Raw genomic sequence first — 12,713 nt, 5'->3', positions numbered from 1 at the left:
GGAGCCTGGCAGGCTACAGTCCATAGAGTTGCAAAGAGTTGGACACGACTGAAGCAGCTTAGCACAGGACTCAATATAAAGCCCAGCTTTAAAATTGCAAGGTCTTCTGGCTCAGTAGCTTTTTTAAAAAACTGAAAATTACCTGTTTTTCCATAGTTTGTTAATTCTATGGAGGCAAAAACTTAACTTTGAGAGGCCTCCTGAAATATAACTTATTTGTCTTCTTCATTCTTCCCCACTAAAAATCTCTTTGGTCCTCTCTGTTATGTTCAGGCTTCCCTACCAGAAATCATTGATGGTTACTTCTTGGGGATCTGATTTCTTGGTTCCAAATACCTGTACTGAACAGTGGTTAAAGGAAAGCTAGACCCCTTCTAAAATAAATGTATTGCACAGTAAATGTTGTATACGTTTTCAAGAACAGAACCTAAGGAAACAGGCAAAGAAATCCTGTTATGGATAGTTGTATTCTATGGCTTTCTAAAAAGAAAAAAATCCCTTTTATTGGCATCTGTCTTTCTTTCCTTTTTAAGTCTCACTTGGATTGGAAAGGACATTTCAAAAGATGAGAAAAAATAATAGCTTCTAATTAATATCAGATTTCTTTCTTCCTGTGAAGAATTTTCAAATGACTTCAGAGAACTGACAACCTTTTTTTTTTAATTTTTTATTTTTTTTCCATTTATTTTTATTAGTTGGAGGCTAATTACTTTACATCATTGCAGTGGTTTTTGTCATACATTGAAATGAATTAGCCATGGATTTACATGTATTCCCCATCCCGGTCCCCCCTCCCACCTCCCTCTCCACCCGATCCCTCTGGGTCTTCCCAGTGCACCAGGTCCGAGCACTTATCTCATGCACCCAACCTGGGCTGGTGATCTGTTTCACCCTAGATAATATACATGTTTCGATGCTGGAGAACTGACAACCTTAACATCTTTGGCAGATGTTTTGTGGAGGAAAAACATCTTCACTGTTTATAACTTGAGGTAGGGGTGAGAAGTAAGTGGTGATGTGCAAAGGCAAAAACTATGTGACATCTCATGTACAAGCTGCTTTTCATGATCACTTGGGATTTTCCACAGGAGATGTTCAAACCAAACAGTGTTTGATGGATTGTTTGCATGCTCTCTGCACTGCCCTTCCTTAGGAGGTATAGATTCTAGGAAGAACTTCTCTTTTTCCTTTTGTATATTTGCCTTGATGGTAGTAGGAACCATTTATATATTATACATATACTCCTCATGTTCTTTTTTTCTGTCTTGGCACCCACTTGTCTGTTTTTTCTAAGTTGTAGGGCAGCCACTGTCACTTATCCCAGCAGTCACAAAGAATACCCTTCAAAGCTGAGCCAATATTCCTCATTAAACCGTAGTTTAAGGCAAAACTAAAGGTGCTATTCAGTTCAGTTCAGTCGCTCAGTCGCGTCCGACTCTTTGCGACTCCATGAATCGCAGCATGCCAGTCCTCCCTGTCCATCACCAACTCCTGGAGTCTACCCAAACCCATGTCCATCCAGTCAGTGATGCCATTCAGTCATCTCATCCTCTGTTGTCCCCTTCTCCTCCTGCCCCAATTCCCTCCCAGCATTAGGGTCTTTTCCAATGAGTCAACTCTTCGCATGAGGTGGCCAAAGTATTGGAGTTTCAGCTTCAACATCAGTCCTTCCAGGGCAAAATATATATAAAACGTGAAGTTTACCATTTTAATCATTTTTATGTGTACAATTCAGTTTCATTAAGTACGTTCACATCACTGCACAACCACCATCATCTGTTTCTAAAAATTTTTCATCTTCCCAAAGTGTACCCATTAGACAGTAACTGTCTGTGCTTCAGTACCCTCCACCACGGTGACAGTCAGTGGAAACCACCATTCTACTTTGCTGTCTTCTGAATTTGACTACTCTGGGTACCTCATATAAGTGGGATTATAGGATATTTGACCTTTTGTGTCTTATTTTAGCTTAGCATAATGTATTCAAGGTTCATCCATGTTGTATGTAGCATGTGTCAGAATTTTTTTTAAGGTGGAATCTTTAATTGTATGTGTATACCACATCTATTCATCCACCAGTGGGCATTTAGATTATTTCCACTTTTGGCTGGTGTGAATAATGCTGCTGTAAACGTTGGTGTACAAGTATCTGTTTGAGTTTCTGCTTTTATTTCTGTTGGGTATGTACCCAGAAATGGAATTGGTGATTATGTAATAACTGTACATTTAATTTTGGAGATACTGCCATACCATTTTATATTTCCACCATAATACCATACCATTTTATATGTCCATCAACAGTGTATCAGGGTTCAAATCTTGTTATTTTTTTGTCATTTTTGACAAAAAATTTTGACATTTTGACATCCTGAAGGGTGTGAAGTGGTATCTTTATGTTTTTGATTTGCATTTCCATAGTGATTAGTAATGTTGAGCTTTTATGTGCTTATTGGCCATTTGTATATCTTCTTGGAGATATATCTCTTCAAGTCTGTTAGTGGTTTAGTTGTGGTGGTTTAGTTGCTAAGTTGCGTCCGACTCTTGTGACCCCATGGACGGTAGCCTTCCAGGCTCTTCTGTCCATAGGATTCTTCAGGCAAGAATACTGGAGTCGGCTGCCATTTCTTTCTCGTGGGGATCTTCCCGACCCAGGGATCAAACCTGGGTCTCCTGCATTGCAGGCAGATTATTTACCGACTGAGCTAAGAGGGTAGTCCTTTACTTATTTTTAAATCAGGTTTTTGTTGAGTTCTTTATGTATCTCAATATTAATTTCTTTGTGAAATGTATAATTAATTCTATTTTAAAGCTACATAAATGTGTATTTGATTTAAAGGCCTTATTTTAGTTTTACCATATTTGTTAGAGTAAATATTACTCTGTAATCCAGCCTTGAAACAGTAGTGGTATTTCATTGAGTGCTGACTTAGTACCTAGAACTCTTATGTGCTGTGCACTTCATGGCACGCAGAATCCTATTTCCCCAACCAGGGATTGGACATGCACCCCCTGCATTGGAAGTTTGGGTTCCCAATCATTGAACCTCCAGAAAATCCCTCAGTCTGTACACTGAACCTTTTAAATTCTTGTAAGAATTCTGTACACATCTACTTTTATCTGTGTTACCAGTTGAGAAAACTGAAACAGAGAGTTGAAGTAGCTTCTACTCCTTGCTTTAAAGTTAGGGTGTGAACTTAAACAACCTAGCTCCTGAGTCCATGCCCTACTGTAATACGTGGCTGCCTGTCCCATGACCTGTATTTGTGGCAGATTGTGTGTGCTCTTATCAGATGGCACTTTTCACCTCTTAAATATTGCCTTAAAAGGCAGTGCATAAGATCTAGTGAGGTGTCTGAAGGAGTTCTTAGCAAAAATTGAATTCTTAGCAGAAATTAAACAGATGGTTAAGGTTAGGACCTCTTTAAACTTCTTTAAGTTGCATTATATTTTCCTTTGTGGAAGTGTATGTTTTCCATAAGGGTGTGAATTTATTTGGATCTGGCGTATTTTTTCCTGTATTATTTCCCCTAGTGAAATTTGTTTACTGAGAACATTTTGTGGGGTAAATTTTTAATTTACATGTTTTTCTGTTTTTATTTTAAGCCACCCTTCTTCTAGACTCAATATATGAGTGGCCTTAACTGATGTCCAGATACTGCAATTTTTTTGGCTGTTTACGTAAGCCAAACCTAGCTAGTAATGAATAAAACATCTGCCAGATTATATATAATACATTTTAGAGCAAAATGAAATTCTCACTGCTCACCATTATCACTAATACTGATACTTAGTGGGATGGTGTATATATATATGTGTATATATGTGTGTGTGTTGTTTTATATGCACACTAGGGGAGGGGAATGAAAATATATATCTCATTTTTTTCATTCAAAATTAATGCTTCTGGGAATTCCCTAGCAGTCCAGTGGTGGCAGCAGGGCTAAAAAAAGAAAAAAATTAATGCTACTAATTGGATAGCTCTTTTCTTTACTTTTTTCTTTTCTTTGTGTTTGTGTCTGTAGGCATGATTGGGAGGTGCTGTGTATAACCAGCAATCCATTCCTAATTATCATGGATTTAAAATTTTTTGTTATTAATACAAATGATGCTTTATTGAATATCTTTTATACAAATTTTTGCATAGTCACATTTGTCTACCTGTATAATAAGTTTCCAGAATAGAGAGAATTTTGCACATTTTGAATTACAATAGACTTACATTGTACTTAATGTACAATTTTGCACATTATTGAATTACAATAGAATTACAAAGTTTAAACTCCCAGCAGTGCATGAGAGTTCCTGTTTCTCCACTTGTACATCAGCACTGGATATAATCAAACTTTAAATCTATAGCAAGTTGTCATAAGAACATAAGAGCTGTGCCAGGAAGCTGGCCATAGAGTCTTACCACCTCCAGTGAATGTTTATGTTTGTCGCCACCACTTGATCAGATTAGTGCTTCTCTGATGGTGGCCTTTTTTTTATATATATAATTTCAGTTTACAGAAAAATTGCAAATATTACAAAATATTACAAAGAAGTTCAACCAGATACTTCAGTTATTAACATTTTACCACATTTACATTATCCCTCTGTGTATCTACACACACACACACACACACACTTATTTTTCCTGAACCTTTTTGAAGCTAAGTAGACATCATTCAGTTTTCTTCCTAAACACTACAGTGTTTCTACAATTAAAGACATTTTCTTATTTAATGCCTGTACAGCTATCAAAACTAGATATTAAAATTTATATGATCCTATTTTCTAATCTACCATTTTATGCAGATTTGTCACTTGTCCAAATAATGTCCTTTTCTAGCAGAAGTAAATTCTGGATAGTCTGTTGTATTCAGTGATCATGTTTCTTCAGTCTCTTCTAATCTGAGCAAGTTTCTCATTTTTTCATCTTTTACAACCTTGATGCTTTTAAAAGTATAATCCACTTATATTGTTGACTCTTCCACAATTTAGGTTTGTTACATTTCTTCTTGTTTAGCTTCAAGTTGTGTTTTTGTTGGTGAGATTACAGAAATGATACTGTGATCTTACCATGTTAGCAGGCATTTGATGTCAGTTTGTCCCTTTCATTCTTTTGGCATGAAATTGGAGTAGTTGTCCAGCATCTTCCTGCTGTCTCTTGGTGAGGCCATAGATTTTAAGACATATACTTTTCATATAAGGTCTTTATATGTATGTTAATGGATGCCAGGGTTCTCCACTCAGTTGTGCTGTCTGGGTTGTGAGGCTTATGGCTATTGCAGATTTAACTGGCACAAATCCCTCTGCAGGTATGAATTTTAGGAAAAGTACCTTTTTCTTAACCTGATGCTAATTTTGGAGATACCTCAGAAGCCAGATGCAGACAATACCTGGAAACGATGGTCTTGGTCATTCCTAGTTTGTATCTTTCCACTCTTGCTGCTGCTTTACACAGACCGATGACAGCCTAACAGAGTTTGTTGTTGTTTTAATTGAAAAAGAAAAGGTAGAATAAAGGGATTTTAAAATTAAGGAAGCAATGCCTTTCAAATGTTCTGTGCAGTGTACTAGTAAGAAGGGGAGCATGTTTCTTCACCTGATGGGGCCAACTGCAAGTGTGGCATGTCTAAGAAGTCTACCCCATAGGATATTTGTTCTAATAGAAAGATGTTTAGTAAATGTGATGGTTCAGGAGAATGCGTCATGCCTTGATTGTCTTTTTTGTTGTATCCAAAACCACTAGTTACGTCTTGATAGATTTTTGAGCATTATTGCCATTAAATACAGGTCTTAAGGTAAGAGTAGGTTAAAGCTGAAAATTGAATTGTGACAAGGTATGGCTTGTCTTGCTCAAAGTTACTTGACTCAATACGCAGGCTATTTTCTGTCATAGGTACAGAATGAAGCTTTAGAAGTGAAGATGTTACATATTTACCTGGAATATATTTTTAGATTGTTCCAATATTAGTCTTTTCAATCATATTCAGTAAATATAATGTTTATTTCTAGCTTTTTAAAAATAAATTACATTGATGAACATCCTTGAATATATACCATTGTCCATTTGTCTTACTTGCATGTAAGTTCCATAAGGGAATGGATTTTGTGTCTCTTGTTCACTGGTGTGTACCAAGTACCTCTGCTGGGTACATACCAGGGGAATGAGTGAAGCTGAAGACAAAGATGGTGTGTTACGTGTAGCCTTTTCTAATTAGCCTCTTCTGTTTTGGTGAGTAAATTGCTCAACAACTTTCTGGTACCTGTTGCTTTGTTTTTCACATTTTATATTAGCATAGACTATGGTGATCATGTATATCATCTGTTTGTTGGTAGAATGATCAAGTATGGATTCTTGAGGGTATCAATCAGGTTTCCTTATTTTTCCCTCATTAAATGCTGTTTTGTTTCACTGTCTTGAACCATGATTCAAAAATTCTAGTACTTATACTACTTAGAGAGGATTTGGTATGAAGTGAAGTGAAGTTGTTCAGTCGCGTCCGACTCTTTGCGACCCCGTGGATTGTAGCCTACCAGGCTCCTCTTTCCATGGAACTCTCCAGGCAAGAGTATTGGAGTGGGCTGCCATTTCCTTCTCCGGGGGATCCTCCTGACCCAGGGATCGAACCCAGGTCTCCCGCAGTGCAGGCAGACGCTCCACTGTCTGAGCACCAGGGAAGCCCAACACGTGTATAAAACACATGTGCTTTTCTCAGCTTGCTGTTCATTCAGTGTTGTATTTGCATGAAGTTTGACTTAATTAGGAGTTTGGATTGTTCATGCTCTCTTAGATGTTTCTTGAGTTAATAATTTATTTTAATCTCATTTCTGCATTAAGCAGAAAACTTGTGAAATTCAAAATAATAGAGGAAATTACTTTTAGTTCTACACCCAAGGGCAGAATAGTTTCCCACATGATTTGAGCTGGCTTTTGCATCTAGAAACTCAAAAGTTCTAGTATCAACACTAGACAATATCCTAGCAGTGTAATTACTAAATTGTTCTATATTCGAAATTTTTTCTTTTCTTTCCATACCTCACCTTTTGGGTTTTGACTTGATTTTTCTCATGTGAAGCATCTGTTAGCTAGAAAAGGTGTTAAGATGGTGAAGTTGTGATAACTTTATCACGTTTATTCTCAATATGTTTGTGGTCATATATTTCCTTAACAGATTGGTTAGTATAGAAGAAATATATCTGTTGTGGGGGAAACAATACTACGTGTCCACCATGAGCAAAAAAGAAGTGAAAGAAGTATGTAAAGTTCAAGTCATTTACTTAACTTGAAAATTCTAATGGATTGGAGGATATGTGGGAACCTTGTATAGGTAGGAAGTATATTTAGTGATTGATGAAAACTTTTGAGAAATCTTCAACACTGCAAGGTGTATGAAAACAGATACAGTTATAATAATATTTTCCCTAATTCTATTTTGAGTAAAAGATCATTGTTATATTAGAAAGGGAAAGCTAGTGAAATTAAAGTAAAATGAATTTGCTAGCCTAAAATTATACTTATAATATATATACTTTGGACAGTGTAAGCTTTCTTGAGCCATGTGTTATATGAGCATAACTAACTGATGATGGCACATAGGTTTTGTGTTTTATTCGCCAATCCCAATCTGAGGGAAAAGCATATAGAATGGAAGAGGAAAAGGATATAGGTGTAATCAACTTTACATAAGCTAACCTTTGCTTGTTACTTAAAAAAAAATCTCTAGAATTATAACTTTTCTTTTAAATATATAACAGGATTTATATTGTCATGATTAATCAAAATATGCTTTATATATTGTACATAAAATTTGAGAAACCTATTCATGCAAATGAGATATTGACAACCTATAGTATCAGAAAGATAAATTGGATAGCAGTGATTCTTTGTACAGTGAGGATTAACTCAGTATTGGATAAAATCAAAGTTGTCCCTAGATAGTAAAGGGTTTAGTGTTTGTTTGTTTTGCATTTTTACTTGTATCATGCACATCTTAAGTGTCTTAGAGAAGAGTGGTCTAAACTTGATTGATCCAATTTATTTCTGGTTTTCAGTTGTCAACACATGTCAATAGACATCTTGTTTTAAAAATAGATTAGAAGTAAAGATGAAAATTTTGTAGTGTCCTTACTCCCTACTGCAAAAGGGAGGAATAGGACTTAGTCTTTAAATTATTATCAGTCTCTGAGTAATTGTTATCTGACTTGTCATTTCTGCTGAAAACTGGATATTTTGATTGTATAATATAAATACTACATCATGAATTTTCTTGACTCACTCATGTTTAAAGATGGGCCTTCTTTCTGCAGAAGATAATTCCTGAAGTGTTTACATCACTTCAGGAATTATTGTACAATAATTCCTGTATTGTACATCAGATCAGTAGAGGAAAGTGGCTTTTGATAAGTAAAGGATGCATATAGTATCTTGGTATAAGTTGACAGTTTTAAATATGTAGATCTATGAATTTAACTGAATAATTAGAACTTAGTTCAGTTGTTAGCTTCAGAGTTATGCATTGTGAACCTACTGAACACTTTTATGAATTTTCTCAGAAAACTTTTATTTTTAATAATTAAATTTACTTAGTTGAAAGATAATTGCTCTAAAATATATTGTGTTGGTTTCTGCCATACATCAGCATAAATCAGCCACAGGTATACCTATATATGCCTTTCTCTCTCTTGAACCTTTCTGCCACCTCTCTCTGCATTCCACCCCTCTAGGTTTTTACAGAGCCCTAGTTTGAGTTCCCTGAGTCACACAGCAAGTTCCAATTGGCTGTCTATTTTACATACGATAATATATATGTTTCTGTGTTACTCTGTCCACACATCCCACCCTCTCCTTCCTGCCCCCACTGCCTGTGTCCACATAAGTCTGTTCTCTGTGTCTCCATTGCTGCCCTGCTAATAGTTTCATAAGTACCATCTTTCTGGATTCCATATTTATGTGTTGATACATGATGCTTATTTTTCTCTTTCTGACTTTCATTTTGTATAAGAGGCTCTAGGTTCATCTATCTCATTAGACCTGACTCAAATGCATTCCTTTTTATGGCTGAGTATATTCCATTCTATATGTGTACCACAGCTTCTTTCTCCATTCATCTGTCAACAGACATCTGGGTTGCTTCCATGTCCTAGCTATTGTAAATAGTGCTGCAGGGAACATCGGGGTACACGTGTCTTTTTCACTCAGGTTATATGCCTAGTTGTGGGATTACTGGGTCATATGGTGGTTTTATTCCTAGTTTTTAAAGGAATTTCCATAGTGACTGTATCAATTTACATTCCCACCAACAGTGCAAAAGGGTTCCCTTTTCCCCACACCCTATCCAACATTTATTGTATGTAGATTTTTTGATGATGGCCATTCTGACCCTTGTGAGGTGATATCTCACTGTAGTTTTGATTTGTATTTCTCTAATGAGCAATGCTGAGCATCTTTCCATGTATTTATTAGCCATCTGTATGTCTCCTTTGGAGAAATATCTGTTTAGGTCTTTTGCCCACTTTTTGATTGGGTTGTTTTTCTGGTATTGAGTTGTATGAACTGCTTGTATATTTTTGGATATTAATTCTTTGTCAGTTGTTTCATTTGCTATTATTTTCTCCATTCTGAGGGTTGTCTTTTCACTTTGTTTATAGTTTGCTTTGCTGTGCAAAAGCATTTAAGTTTAATTAGGTCTCACTTGTTTATTTATTTATATTTATTTCCATTATTCTGGGAGGTGGGTCATAGAGGGTCTTGCTGTGATTTTATGTCATCTAGTGTTCTGCCTGTTTTCCTCTAAAGACTTTATAGTTTCTTGTCTTTCATTGACGTCTTTAATCCATTTGTGTTTGTCTTTGCATATGGTGTTAGGAAGTGTTCTAATTTCATTCTTTTACATGCAGCTGTCCAGTTTTTCCAGCATCACTTACTGAAGAGACTGTCGTTGTCACATTGTATATTCTTGCCTCCTTTGTCCAAAGTAAGGTACCCATAGGTGCGTGGGTTTATCTCTAGGCTTTCTATCTTCAGGAGACCCATTTTATTACCCTTCTCCCATTCTATTAGATACAGTAACCATTAGGTTTAATGAGAACGGTAGAAGTCTGATGGCTTATGCATTAAAGAGAGGATTGAGTTTACAGACACTTGCTGGAGATGCTTTCTTATACACTGAAGAAGTGATTTAATCTTACTATCATTTATAAGATTTCTAACCTTCAGATAGCACCCAGATAAAACAGTGCATCATTTTGAAATACTGTTCAAGCTCAACAGGCAAAGCTCTCCTTTATGTTTTATATGGGGGCAGGAGTGATGTTGCACAAGCATACCATATGATTGTTGACTTCATCTAATGGGTAGTTCCAAAAAAGAATGTAGACAGATATTTGAATCAACATTCAGTTGATTTAATCTGATTTTTAAAGCATTTCAGAGTACCAGAAAACAAAAATTTGTTTTTGAATTTTGAGAGCAGTGGATCTTACTGGTCATATAATAGACCTATGTTAAATTATGTGTTAGATTCCAAAGGATGTGTGATGGTTGGAGTTATTAGCTAATATGGTTAGTAGTCTCATGATTCTAACTGAAAAGTTTCATCTCATTTCTTAGCTGTGTCTCTCTAAAATTTTCACCATTTTAAGCTCTTAGATTCTCTCTACAGTCTTTGCTTCTCTTTATGAAGTGTGACTCTGTTCTTAAATATATATATGCAAGAAGTAATTTAAAGATTGTCTTAAACTTTTTGGGCTTTGTAAAATACACTGAATCCCACCTCGTGAGGCACTTTTTAATTTTAATCATATGCTGCAATGGTAAATTTAATCAGTCTCAAAAATGTAAAAAAAAAAAAAAAATCTTCCCTGTGGAAAGTTTCAGGAGTAGATTTTTGCCTTTCATTCCATAATTGGAATTCACACCGTAGATTAGCCAGTAGTCAGTGCTTTAAGGCTGTGCCTTCAGCAGCTTTGTTGCTGTTGCTGATAAACCATGCCTTTAAGATGGGCTATCCTGTAGGATAGAAATCAAAGAGGCTTACTTACTATTGATCCTCCTGACAAAACTTGGGATTATTGACTCATTTTGGGGTGCTGTTTCAATTAAAGCCACTATTCAGTATTTTAGGGTTAACTGAAATACCAAAATATTCAAAGTCACAGATGGCAATTTTTTATACACCAAGTTCATAAACAGTGTCATAGAACATTAAATTATTCAACAGAATGAACTACATGGGATTTTAAGGCTTTCTCATCAAGTTAATAATTGTGAAATACCACAAATACAGTAGAGAACTCTTAAATCCAAATTAGGCTTCTCAAACCTATAACTGGTTATGAACAAGTCACTTAACCTATTTATAACTGCAGTGTGGCTTTAAAAAGAAAGAAAAATTCTATTGATCTTTTTCTTCAAGTGCTGTGTACCTCTGACATGGCTTTCAGAAGACCTCATTTTTTATTTCAGAAGAGCCAGGAGGCCATCACATAAGGATTAGTTTCTTCTTCCTCTTATACTTGTTTATCTTTATTAATATCACACGATATCTTCAGTTATTTTGACTTAACTTTAACAACTAGAAAACAGTAATAATTACTGACATTTACTAATAATTAATAATTCCAGGCGTTCCAGGTGTTCTGTGTCTTCTACATATTAGTTAGCACTTTGATCCTTCAGCAGCTCCTTGAGGTCAGGACAGCCACTTTTGTCAGTTTTGCAGATGAGGACGGAAACTGAACTAGAGAGGCAGAAGACTTCAGGGCTGCGTGGGAAATACACACTAAATCATAGATCTGCACTCAGCTAATCTCACTCTCGGAGCCTCTCCTACCACCCATGCCGTATTCTAATCCCAGCCTAAATTGTGCTCATCCTTGCTCGTGCTTTTCTCTGTGTCCTCTCACAGACAGTGTTACTGTCTTTCAGTGGTTCTATGCTAGAATATTTAGCATATTTCTTTTTGAAGGGCCACATGTTATGAACTAATTAATTAGTCAACATCTGGGCTTAAATCTTAACTCTGCCTACCACTTAGTTTACTTTGTGATATTGGGCAAGTTGCTTTCTGCATCTTTAAAATGGGTCGGTATGTGCCTTACAGAATTATTTTATAATGGTTGAAAAGGGTTAACAAAAGGTATAACATAATGCTTGCCGCATGGTAAGCATCTGTGAGATCCACACCCCTGTGGGCTGTGAGGGATTTTTTGAGTGCTACAGATTATGTGAGACTAGAAGGTCGTCTTTTGTTAGATGTTTTAGCAAGGTGTCTCTGGGAAGTACCTGCTATCCTCCTAATCAGTGTAACACACTCAGCATGTGGATGTGTCAGGCCTCCCTAGGGTCTGTTGTTTAGAAACAGTTTTAAAGTCTGTATTTTGTTACTACTGAGTGTTGGTGTTTACTGGAGGATTTCTTTTTACAGTGGTCTTTAGTAGGTCAGGAAGCAACAGTTAGAACTGGACATGAAACAACAGACTGGTTCCAAATAGCAAAAGGAGTACGTCAAGGCTGTATACTGTCACCCTGCTTATTTAACTTATATGCAGAGTACATCATGAGAAACACTGGGCTGGAAGAAGCACAAGCTGGAATCAAGACTGCCGGGAGAAATATCAATAACCTCAGATGTGGAGGTGACACAACCGTTATGGCAGAGAGTGAAGATGAACTAAAAAGCCTCTTGATGAAAGTGAAAGAGGAGAGTGAAAAAGTTGGCTTAAAG

The 12,713-nt window shown here is 36.2% G+C and overlaps 1 protein-coding gene across 6 annotated transcripts in view; it reads left to right on the top strand.

Moving 5' to 3' along the window:
• Nucleotides 1–12,713, top strand: part of RBPJ (recombination signal binding protein for immunoglobulin kappa J region) — a 227,418-nt gene that overhangs the window by 176,048 nt on the left and 38,657 nt on the right. The window lies entirely within an intron of this gene.

This window comes from Odocoileus virginianus, chromosome 21, assembly GCF_023699985.2.
Source record: "Odocoileus virginianus isolate 20LAN1187 ecotype Illinois chromosome 21, Ovbor_1.2, whole genome shotgun sequence".
In the NCBI taxonomy this organism is placed as follows: domain Eukaryota; kingdom Metazoa; phylum Chordata; class Mammalia; order Artiodactyla; family Cervidae; genus Odocoileus; species Odocoileus virginianus.
This window is presented reverse-complemented; position numbering and strand designations above follow the sequence as displayed.